The sequence below is a fragment of the Salvia miltiorrhiza genome, chromosome 1 (assembly GCF_028751815.1).
Source record: "Salvia miltiorrhiza cultivar Shanhuang (shh) chromosome 1, IMPLAD_Smil_shh, whole genome shotgun sequence".
NCBI classification, from domain to species: domain Eukaryota; kingdom Viridiplantae; phylum Streptophyta; class Magnoliopsida; order Lamiales; family Lamiaceae; genus Salvia; species Salvia miltiorrhiza.
This window is the reverse complement of record NC_080387.1, coordinates 41,859,283-41,871,603: the sequence shown is the minus strand read 5'-3', so window position 1 is coordinate 41,871,603 and position 12,321 is coordinate 41,859,283. Positions and strand designations below refer to the sequence as shown.

Below are 12,321 nucleotides of genomic sequence, written 5' to 3'. Positions count from 1 at the left end.
ACTGTTTCTTTTTTTTTTCTTTTTAATTCAAACTTTATTTATTTCTCCTTATGTCCACAAAAATAGTCATTTTTGCAATCTTGGGATGTCCACAAAAATTAGTTCTTTCTATTTATTGAAAATTATCTATCACACGATGGGCATTCATTTTCCACTCACAATACAATTAATTATAATTGTAAATAGGTAAATATCATGAAAACCTTTGAACTTTACCCTTTATCAAAAATATCCTGAAACTTTCGAAATTTTCTCTAAATACTCAAACTATCAGGTTTTTATCAAATATATCCCGCATCTATTTTTCGGTTACCAGAAACGTGATATAGCTCGTCGGATGACACAATGTAATTTATATTCTATTTTTTTAAAAAAATGGAAAAAACGACTTCATTTCGTATCATATTCTATCGTGTTTATCCCTAATTCTAGATTTATTAGCGTGAATTTTAAACACGATAGGAGTAAATTTTAAATTTCAGAATTTTTTTTTAATGATATGGTACGAAACGACGTTTTTTTGCCATTGCATTTAAAAAATAGAATATAAATTATATTGTGGCATTCGGCGAGCCACATCACGTTTTTTGTGACCGAAAAATAGATGGGGGATATATTTGATAAACCTGATAATTTGGGTTTAGAGAACATTTTGAAAGTTCGGGTAGGTTTTGATAAAAGGGGGTATACTTCAGGGGTTTTCATGATATTTACCCTTGTAAATATTTCTCCCTCCGTCCACGACATGAGTACCTATTTATGGACGGCATAGGTTTTAAAAATGTATTGAGTATATTGTGAATAGAATAAGGGTTCCATTTTTTGAATGTATTAAATTAAGGTTGTGTGGGATACACTTGCCAAAAATGAAATGAGTATTCATTCGTGGACGGATGAAAAAAAAAATGGATACTCATTTCGTGAGCGGAGAGAATATTTTTTAAGTGAGATTATTCTTTTATAATATAATAACTATTTTTATTAAAATTTATCTCGTTTTATACTATAACTATTTTTTGTGTATTGAAGTAATATTTGGTTCGAAACGATTTATGCAGGTGAGTTTCTAATAGTGGGTGTTGTTGCAATCGGTTAATCAGGTTAGACGTCAAAATGATATAGGGACTGACGCAAAATACACAGAAGTTGAGATAATGGATGTGTTTTAGTGATGCAATATTAACATCATAACTATGATATAAGACCATGTTTATCGGTCAAAAATTAACATGGTCAAACGACAAGTAAATAAAAAAATTAAATAAAAATGAAAATTGAAAAAGGTGAAATCTAAGTTGGTAGACTTCTGCGAAAATGAGATTAATGTGGTTTCTTTTATTGTACATGGAGATGGATTAAAGCGATGAGCCCCATTAATTTTGAGTACACATCTCACGAATGGGCTATCAACCCAATTAGATGTTTTTCGGCCAAGTTCTTATAATTTTCCCATGTGTGTTTTTTTTTTTTTTTGAAGACAAGAGATAGTTTTATTAATCACATGAACATGGACGATGAAGATGACCCACCACAAAGCCGGAGGTTCATTCCAAACATATGTGAATCAATATCTCTCGCAGCTCTCGCAAAATGATGCGCGATAACATTACGGTCACGTTTAACATGGCAAATAATAAAACCAGGAGCGTTATGAGTTCTTCGCGGCAAGAGTTTGCAATGATCCCGATCTCCGAAGGTTTCTTGCCCTCGATCTTATAACGTCAATGGCTCGCTTGCTGTCACTCTCCACAATGCTGTGCACAAGGCCCTGTTCTTTGATCCAAGAGAGAGCCTCCTTGATGCCCATTAGCTCTCCCTCATCCACGCTGCGAACACCAGCCACTTTAATAGATTTCCCAATCATAAAGTCACCTGCGTGGTTGCGAATAACCAACCCCAGCCCCATGGCATCATCCTCTCTGAAGAAGGCCGCATCAACTCCACAAAGAATCGAACTGCTTGAATCTGATGCCAACCCACGCAGACAGCAGCTGAAGAAGGAGAAACATCGTCCGAGGTTCTGGAACTCCGGAGAGGCGCCACTCAGCGCGGCAGTTCGCAGCCGAGGCCACCGATCGCGTTGGTGTCGGATAATGGCTTTCCAGACCACAACATTTCGGTCTTTCCATATCTGCGAGAGTATCATACACATAGTTGCCTTGCTATCCTCATCTTTGACCTCAATCCGGAACAACGCAGCAGTAAAAGAGTCGCTGCTATTTGTGATGGCCTCAATGGTGGAAGAGAGATTGCTAGCCAACACTCCTCGGCAAACGGGCAAGCAAAGAAGATGTGCCATGGATTCTCAAACCCGCCCTATAAGTAGCGCACTCTCCACCCACCGAGACGCCTCTGGAGAGCAAGTTCTCTTTCGTGGGAAGGTTGTGACGAGCAGCGCGCCAAAGAAAGTTACGAACCTTCGGAGGGACGTCAACCTTCCAAAGCTTGTTCCAATGACCCTCGACTTTAAAAGTTTCATCGATGGTGAGCGCTAGCCAATTTGTATGCTGACTTAACCGAGTAAAGGCCATTTTCGAAGTAGTGCCAAATCAAAGAGTCCGGAGTTGGGTGAGAGGGCAGCGGGATACTAATGATATCACGAATGTCGTTGCTGCTGAAGATAGTATTCAGAAGACCAACGTCCCAAGCCTGGGCCCCGGCAAGCATCAAATCACTAACTCTCAGTCCCGATAAGCCGGGGGGCAAGGAGAAATAACACGGAGGTTGCCTGCGAGGCGAAGCCAAGATCTTCAAAGACACGGACGTTCAACCCATCCCCAATGCGCCATCTCACTCCTCTCCGAACAAGATCTTGTGCAGAAAGGATGCTGCGCCAGACATAACTTGGACTGTGGCCAACGACTGCCGAGAGAAAGTCACAGTTGGGAAATACTTGGCCTTCAAGACCTTGCAAACAAGGGCGTCTGGTCAGTCATAAGACGCCATCCTGTCTTCCCCAACATGGCGATATTGAGAAGTTGAAGACTCCTGAAGCCACATTCCACCATTTTGTTTATCCACACATAACTTCTCCCACCGATCCAATTGATGCTTCTGCCCTCGCTCCCCTTATTGCTCCACCAAAACGAGTTCAGCAGCCTCTCTATCTCAACAGTTAAGCTTGTTGGGAGAGCGAAGATTGCCATACAAAATGAAGGTATGGCTTGGGCCACACCCTTGATGAGAATCTCCTTGCCCGCCTTGGAAAGTTTTTTTCCATTCCATCCCTGGATTCTGCCCCACATTCGCTCTCTAAGATACTAAAGATCCCCTCTTCCTTCCCAACAAGTGACGGCAATCCCAGGTATCGGCCCGTGTTGAGAGCGCTAACTCCCAAAGTAGTGGAGATCAGCTGTTTATCCCCCTCGCTCACATTGGAGCTAAGGAATACTCTGACTTCTGAAAATTAATGGCTTGGCCCGAAGCAGCTTCATAGTCCCACAAGACTCGCTTTAGAACAGTACATTCAGCAACTGAGGCACGGCAAAAGAAGACGCAATCATCCGCGAACATCAAATGTGATATGGCAGGACCACCCCGCCCTAGCTGTACCCCGTGAAGGTTTCCTCTGTCCACTTCGTGTCTGACCATGGCTGAGAGGCCTTCCGCACACAAAATAAAGAGGTATGGCGAGAGAGGGTCGCCCTGGCGAAGCCCTCTACTCGCCGGATGGGCCCCACAGTAGAACCATTGATGAACATCATAAGAAACAGTTTTCACGCACAAATTCATCCACTCCCGCCACTTGTCACAGAATCCGCCTCCACAAGACGGCATCTAGGTAGTTCCAGTCCACCCTATCGTAACCTTACTGATATCGATCTTAAGAGCCAGAGAGCCATGTTTTCCTCTAGTCTTCCTCTTCATCGAGTGAATCGCCTCAAAAGCAATAATAATGTTGTCTTGGATAAAACGTCCCTCAACGAAAGCCGACTGGGCTCGGTCAATAAGATGAGGGAGAGCCCTTTTAAGCCTGTTGCATAAGACCTTGGCAATAATCTTATAGAGGACATTACACAAAGCAATGGGGCGGAGGTCCTTCATAGTCGAAGGAGAGGTTACCTTGGGAATAAGGGAGATGAGCGTGTGGTTCAAGTTTGCTGGAAAATAGCCATTCTAGAGCCATTGAGAGCAGCTCTTGAAAATATCAAGCCCGACAACACCCCAAAAATTCTGATAGAACTTTGGATTGAAACAGTCCTGGCCCGGCGATTTGTCGGGGTGCATTTGAGCAACTACCGTTTTTCCCATGTGTTTCTGAATTTGTTTTTCTGTTGTTCTGTGTTGGTATTTTATTTTTGGTGATTGAGATTGAGTATCCCTTGTACTCGCTATCTGAATAAATTTCTTTTACCTTTTTAAAAAAATATGATTTCTCTTTCCCCCCTCTAAATTCTACCAATGAAAGAGACATTTATCTCTATTCTAGTTTTGGTTATTTTGTTTAGATACTTAGATAAAATTACTATATCTGTTATATAAAATATTAAAAAAAGTTAAAAATAATAAAATATATTTTTTTCATTCTCTTTAAATAGAGACAACTCTTGCTATATTTCAACACATCTACAAATTCTCCTCTCTCGTTTTCTCTACATATAACATTTATTGTTTCTTTCTTTATTATTCAATGGATCGAGATTCTTTTTTAAATTCTCAAAATTCCAAGACTATTATCCAAATCTTGTTGACATTCTAAGATCCAACGAATTCCCAGAGTTTGATTATGCTATGAATTTTGAATTCTCGCATGATCCAACTTATTCTCCTATTTCTCAATATCACCAAACATTTGAAAACTTCTCTAAAGGGTTACTTCAAAATGTTCAAACACACACAAATAGTTCAAAATCCACAAAGTTTGATGACTAATCTAGAAGATATAACACTGATGTCTGTTTGGTGCTTCGTCAGTAAAGTCGAGCAAATAATCTAGAAATTAGAGGACATGACAACTCTTCGTCATGTCAGAGAACGACGAAGTTTCCTAGGTATGAGGGGCAGATTGACTGTATGCTTTTGGGAATGGAAAAATTGTCCAACTGCATGGGCATGACAAATATGCAGGAAGAAGCAGTATGTCAATAATTATTTTGGAAGCAATATGCAGGAAGAAACTGGATCTGTCATGCATTTTTTGAAACCTCAGGTTCAAGAAATGATATTTGGGGTTGTTCGGTTGCCGAGATTAAATTGGCCCGAGATTACCTAAGATTGAGTTGGCCCGAGATTAATTTTGACATCGGGGGCAAGCCAAGACTTATAAGTCAAGATTATTCCTATGTGGCATTGTTCCAAGATTGAATCACAAGCCGTATCCACCTAACCGAACGAGATATCATAAGATTAATATAATTCAATCCTATCCAATTCTTCAATCCTATCATAAGATTAGTGTACTTGATCAATCTCTTGTTTTTGATGATATCTTAAAAGGTCGAGCACCAAAGGTCAATTATATCGTTAATGACTCAGAAAAGTGATAAACACACAATTTTTCTATTCCTATCAATTATAGATGTTGATTGCATTGGTCTTAGAGAGAGGATCATTTTGGCGAAAGATCACATGCAATGAAGAAATGTTATTCTTGAAATGGACAATCAAAATGCATTTCTCCTACTTCAAAGTAGGGAGCGGGATCTCTCGATTGCAGGGGACATTATTCAAGATATTAAAGGAATCTTTTTTAGTTTTGATTAGGTGCAGATCAGTTGGACTCGTCACCATGCTAATTCTATTAGGTCCACTTTGGTTCGTTGGCTCCCTTCGAAGTCTCTATGGGTGAAGTTGAACACAGATGATTCCTTCGATTCATAGACGCAGCGAGGTGCTGGCGGATGAGTGGTTCGTGATCATACTGGAGCCCTCCTTGTTGCCTTCTGCACCCTTGTGATGCTATTTCCAGTTTTGATGCTGAGTTAGCTGCCCTGCTTGAGAGTATTAGGTTGGCTATCACCTTCTCTACTCATACGTAGGTTGAGATGGATGCGGCGACGATTGTTTTGCTCACGTTTGCTGGGCATCACGGTCATACTAGTATCCGTCTTACTGTTGCTTGGATCCGACTGCTTACTTAGCATCGGCGGGTTTGTTTCACTCACACCCATCGCGAGGGAAACCGACCTGCGGATTTTATGGCGAGGAGAGGGCATCAGACTCAGACGTTGACTACTTTTGATTGCTTTTGTGCTCCTTAGCAGTTTCTTGCTCTAGTTAGGATGGATCAGTTTGGCTATTCTAACTTTAGATTTAGTTTTCATGTTGATAGTTTGTTTTTTGGCATGTTTCCTTTTTGATTTGTTTCCTATGTCCTCTGGATGTAGCCACTTTTGAGTTACATCTATTTATGTTTTTTGGGTTTTCCTTATTGTTTCTGCTAAGCGATGTCATTTTTGGACATTGTTATACATGGGATACTGATTGATATTTTATTTATAGGTTAAGGATCTACCTAATCTCCCACACTTTCGGGTATTTTTTTTTTCCTTTTTAAAAAAAAATGCTAGCAAAATTTGCTTTATGTTTTTCTAGTTCTAATTGTATTATTGGCGCGTTGCGTTGCATGACATTATTTTTCCTGATGGGGTGTCTTAAGTTGACGCAATCTTTCCCTTTGGCTCTAAAAAAGAACCGTAGAGATCTTAACTTTTAATATTGTTTAATTTTGCATTTCCACCTCATTTTGTTGGTGAGCCTAATCATATGACTGTGATTGAAAATTTGAACGCTTGACATAAATAAATAAATTTATAAAATTCAAATCATTGAAGATAAATTAAAATTAAAGTTAAAAGAAAGGCCAAAGTTGAAGGCATATACTATTAACATTGTTTTTTCAACATAATAATTTGATATGAGATTGTCACTCACCTCAATACTAATATATTAATAAAAAAATCAATTTTAACTAAATATATTTGACTTGAATATTAAAAAAAATAAAGAAGAATTCACAATAATAAAAATTTATACTATGAAAAGGCCTAAAAATAGTTAAAAAATAAAAAATGAATTAAAAACTAGATTTATTCAAAAAAAGATGAGAAATGAGATTTTTAAAATTTTAATCTTTAAATAAATATAAATTTTACATTTTAAATCAAGTATTTACATCAAATATATCAAATTAAAACTCCTATTGTGATCTTTAATTAATATGCATATTAAATATTTTATAATTAGTCAAATTTCATAATAGTATAAAGATATTAAAAAAAAAGAAAATATAATTTATAAATACACCTTTAATATTTTTTTGAACTTTACCTTTAATTTTGTTATAACTACAAAATCGTGATTTAATTTTAAATTGAAATTTGACTTTTTAGACAACTCTAAATTAACTCGAGCGTATTTGATTATAACTTGTTCATATTTGTTATATTGAAATCTATCAATTTTAACTCTAGTATACTTATACAACAACACAAGTTATGATGATGAACAAACAATTGATTACACCAACAAACAAACAACTATATTCTGATATATAATCATCATCAACAAACAATCAATAAGATAGATAAACTCCAATTTTTTTCTGCAGTGATTCTATTTTTCTTTTCTAGTCATATTTAATTCCCTAACAACACTTATACATCAAAATGCGAGAACAAAGCACCAATTCAATTAAATATTTTTTTATACAGAAAAAGAGCACATCAATTAAAGAATATACAGAAATGCGTTTTCTGCCCCTTATTTGCATAAAATTTGGAAAACCAGAGCAAAAACTACTACCGCTACCACATCTCTCTTTATTTCTCTCTCACACACACAGTGCGACGATAAATCTGTGTTTTTATGGTGAAAGAGCAGTGTCGGTGGAGGGTTTAAAAGCCATTAATTTATCCAGAATAGCGGTAAATTTCTTTGGTGAGAGGTGGAGTCAATAAAAGGGTGCATCGCTTCCGTGAAAGGCTGAGGAAAAGTTGAAGCCCACACAGCTCATGATTCAGTCCTTTTTGGACACGTATTAGCCCTCGCCAAGCGGAGCGGTGCGCTGTCTCTCTCTCTTTCTCTCTCTTCCCAATATAAATCTATCCGTTGGGCCGTCGGGGCCCCATCTGGAAAACGACGATATCATTCATCTCCCCCCATTGCCTACCAATTTTTCTTCTACACATAAGCATTTTTGCTACTGTGTGATTTGTTTTAGTGTCGTTTTCGGTCTTTGGACCAGAATTATGGAATCAAGGAATTGTTTTCTTTATATTTGTTGTAGTGAGATAAAGTAACGATCTTTGCCTGTATTTATTACTATATCTTGTCACACAGACCCCAAAAAGGGGAGATGAATTATTTAAGAATGTGTAGTACTTCTTTATTTGATTTTTGTTTGAGGTAAGACTTAAGAGCATAAGTACTGTACAGTTGTATTTAGCGTCGACATGTGAGATGCTTTTAGTGAGGCTGATAATGAGGATGGTCCCTCTCTCCTGCATGGAAGCTGCTTTAGTGTAGTGTTCCGAGATTAAGACTTGAAGCCTATTTTTTGTAATAAAACTAGTATCGTTGAAGTAATTAAAGATCAACAGCCATTATATTATTATGAGGCAACCCTCTCTCTCAAAGCGATAGCCATAGAGGAGGAACTATGGCTGCTGCTCTTGTCCTGCTACTACCCTTTCTTTTTCCTAGCATATTCACCCCTTTCAGCCACGCTTTCCCCTCTCTTCTCTCGGTATGTTCTTCATCTCACTGTGTGAATTTTTCCTGCTTTGAAAGTTATAATGATCCATTTGTACTGTGTGCTTTTGTGCCTTTCTGTTTGCTTGCTTTCTGGATTCTGATTACTGGGTTCTGTTCGGCTTGAGAGAGAGAGATGCACAAGTTTTTTTTTGTAAAAAAAAAGTAAAATATTTGCTTGCTTTCTTCTTCATTATTGTCAGAACTTTGTGGGGTACTGGTAATTTTCTTTATATAGATTGCATCTTCCTCAATTTGGAGACATTGTTAAAGAATGTAGGCGACTAAAAGGAAAGGATGAATTTTACAATCTAGTTATGTTAGCTTAAAAGAGAATTGTGGTTTCCTTCCAAATTGCTGGAGTATGGAAGTGCTTCGTTGATGGTTAAGGATGTTTCTCTCAAGTAATAATAATATCGTTTGGCACTTACGGGATACTGATACCTGAAACTGGCGTAGGTAGGTTGAGTAGTTTGAGAACCTGGATGTAGTTAGTTCCTTGCACTAATTGAGTTAATAGTAGCTCCATCTACTTTGGAAGCTTTCCCTTTAGAAGGATCGAAGATTAAAAAATCAAGAAAGGTCAGAGGTTTGCTCGATAATTTGATGTGTGAAATGCCCTTGGTGCTAGATTATGGCTAACTTCAACTGTAAAATTGATGTTGGAAACAACTAGCTATAGAGCATGGATGGTATAATTATAATCAATGTCTGGGTTAGCAACTGAAGGGGTCGTTTTGTCTAACCTGTCCTTTCGATTACTGATACCTATTCTCTTTTTTACCAACTAAGGCTACAGCTTGTTTGTTACACATGTTATTATTGGATGAATTCTTTTTGATATTCATAACCTATATAATTAGTGCAGTAGCTAGACATTTTTATTTGCACTCTCTGTCTTGTTTGTTAGAAATGTTATCGTTGTTTGAATTCATTTTGATTCTCATAGCTTACTTGTCTAGTGCAGGAATGGAATGCTCCTAAACCTAGACACTCTCGCTTGCTGCTAAGAGTGCTTTGCAGCGCCAAAGTGTGAGTAAGACATCAATTGGTGTATGTTTTAGCATCTAACAAGAATAAGTTCAATGATTCTTCGAGTATCTGATGCTTAATTTTCCTTCCATTTTCTCCCTTTTGTTATAGTCTGATAGACAACTGGCTGAACTATGGATGCCGTTGCCTCAACAACCACTGAAACGTTGTGTCCGATCAGGCAGTACCTCCAGTAAGTCATAAGAAAATCTTGCTGTATATTCCCCCACAACCGCAGAAAAGGGGAAAGGAGTTTGTATTTTATCAAGTTTGAAATACTTATGTAAAATAATGGGGTTTATGCAACAAATAAAATATGCAGAATTTTTATTTTTATTCTCCTTAATAATTGGCTTTTCGTGTGAGCAGCATTGCCAGAGAAGTCTCAGGGATATATTCAGGTGTTCCTTGATGGAGGACTAAATCAGCAAAGAATGGGAGTAAGTACTTCTAGTTATTATGTGTGCTATAAAGAAGACCCTCAAACAATAAAAAATATGCTATAAAGCATAGTCAAGGAGTTTTTTTCTTATTTGGTTGGAATTAGTTGCCTCCTTTCACTGACGTGTATACTTTTGTTTCTAAAGATTTGTGATGCAGTTGCCGTTGCCAAAATTTTGAATGCGACTCTCATAATTCCATATCTTGAAGTGAATCCTGTCTGGCAAGATTCAAGGTAAAATTTGATAAGTTCATCTGTTTATGCCTTCTATGATAGTGCACTAAATAAGAGTGCATATTCTTGTTTATTTCCAGCTGAAGCTGAAAGCTGTAACTGAATGTACCTATTTCTCTTTCTGTCTTTCTTGCAGCACATTCATGGACATATGATGTGGATCACTTCATTAACGTGCTGAAAGATGACATATCTATTGTTAGAGAATTACCTGATGAATATTTTTGGAGCACGCGGGAATATTACGCTACAGCCATTCGAGCTACCAGAATTAAAACAGCACCTGTTCATGCTTCAGCAAACTGGTATCTGGAGAATGTTTCACCTGTCTTGCAGAGGTTGGTAATCCAGAGCTAATATTTTCGACGTCTATCTAAATTCATTGATGCATATTTTCACGGTGTGCTCATTATAATGTTAACTTTCGTTTGAATTGTTGATTCTTAGAGTATGTCATAAGGTGTCCTTAGTGGAGTATAATTTTAAACTAAGGGGGTGTTTACTTTGGTGGATAAGCCTTGATTGATAAAAATAGTAAGGCTAATCCCTTGTTTACTTTGATGGATTGCAACTTTGGGATATCCCAAGGCCCTTGATTATTTTATCCTCCAAGCCAGTTTTGTTTAACTCTTACTCTTGAGGATAAAAATACTCAATCATCCATTTTATCAATCATGCAAAGTAAACGCCCCCTAAAAGTATAATTTTATTTTGAACTTCCCAAAATTTTCGATGATTTATTAGCTCTCATGGCCTCAAAGAGTATAATAACTCATTTTATCCATTAAAAAAAGCATGCAGACCTGACTTACTGCTCTGCTAATATGATAAATTTTCATGGATGAAGAGATTCACTGCTGCAATGGAGTCTATTGCAGCAAGATGCTAATAAAACTCAAAAACACAATTTATTGGCTATTTCCCTGCTGACCAGAAAGAAAAATCCTCTTCTCTAGTTATGCACTTTGTTTTTGTTGTTGTTAACTTTAGTATCTTTGGATTGTCCAGTTATGGAATCGCTGCAATTGCACCATTTTCTCACCGTTTGGCCTTCGACAATATGCCGGAGGAGATCCAACGGCTACGATGCAAAGTCAACTTTCAGGCATTGGTTTTTGTTCCTCATATCAGATCTCTTGGGGATGCTCTTGTTAGTCATCTCAGAACTTCTCCTAGTTCAAGTGATGCAGACGGCACTAACTACCTACAGAAAGTTACTGGTACTAGGGACTGGCAAGGGAGTGGAAAGTTTGTTGTTCTCCATCTTCGTTTTGACAAGGTCTGCTGTGCTTCATTCATGGGGCTTCTGATATTTAGCATGAATGCTTAAATCTGGATGTTTTTGTCAGGACATGGCTGCCCACTCGGCATGTGACTTTGGTGGAGGCAAGGCTGAGAAGTTGGCTCTAGCCAAGTACCGACAGGTTATTTGGCAGGGAAGGGTGTTAAATTCTCAATTTACTGATGAGGAGTTGAGGAGCCGAGGGCGGTGCCCGTTGACTCCTGAAGAGATTGGATTGCTGCTGGCAGCTTTGGGATTTGACAACAGTACTCGCTTATATCTAGCTTCCCATAAGGTGAGTAACAAATATTAACCTTAGTAACTAATATGCAACCATTTGCATTGGAATGATTTTGTTGTTATGTCGTCGTCTATTTCAGGTATATGGTGGGGAAGCTAGGATCTCAACGTTGCGGAGTTTGTTTCCTCTTATGGAAGACAAAAAGAGTCTGGCGTCTTCAGAAGAAAGAGCTCAAATTAAAGGAAAGGCTTCATTATTAGCAGCAGTCGATTACTATGTCAGCATGCACAGTGATATCTTCATTTCTGCTTCGCCAGGAAATATGCATAATGCTATTGTAAGCTCCTCTCTCTCTCTCTCATTGCATCAAACTAGTCATGGTATGTTTGAGTTCCAATG

At 37.9% G+C, this 12,321-nt stretch overlaps 1 pseudogene; it reads left to right on the top strand.

Moving 5' to 3' along the window:
* Positions 1–8,557: 8,557 nt before the first annotated feature.
* LOC131025344 (O-fucosyltransferase 31-like) lies at positions 8,558–12,313 on the top strand (annotated as a pseudogene).
* Positions 12,314–12,321: the final 8 nt, after the last annotated feature.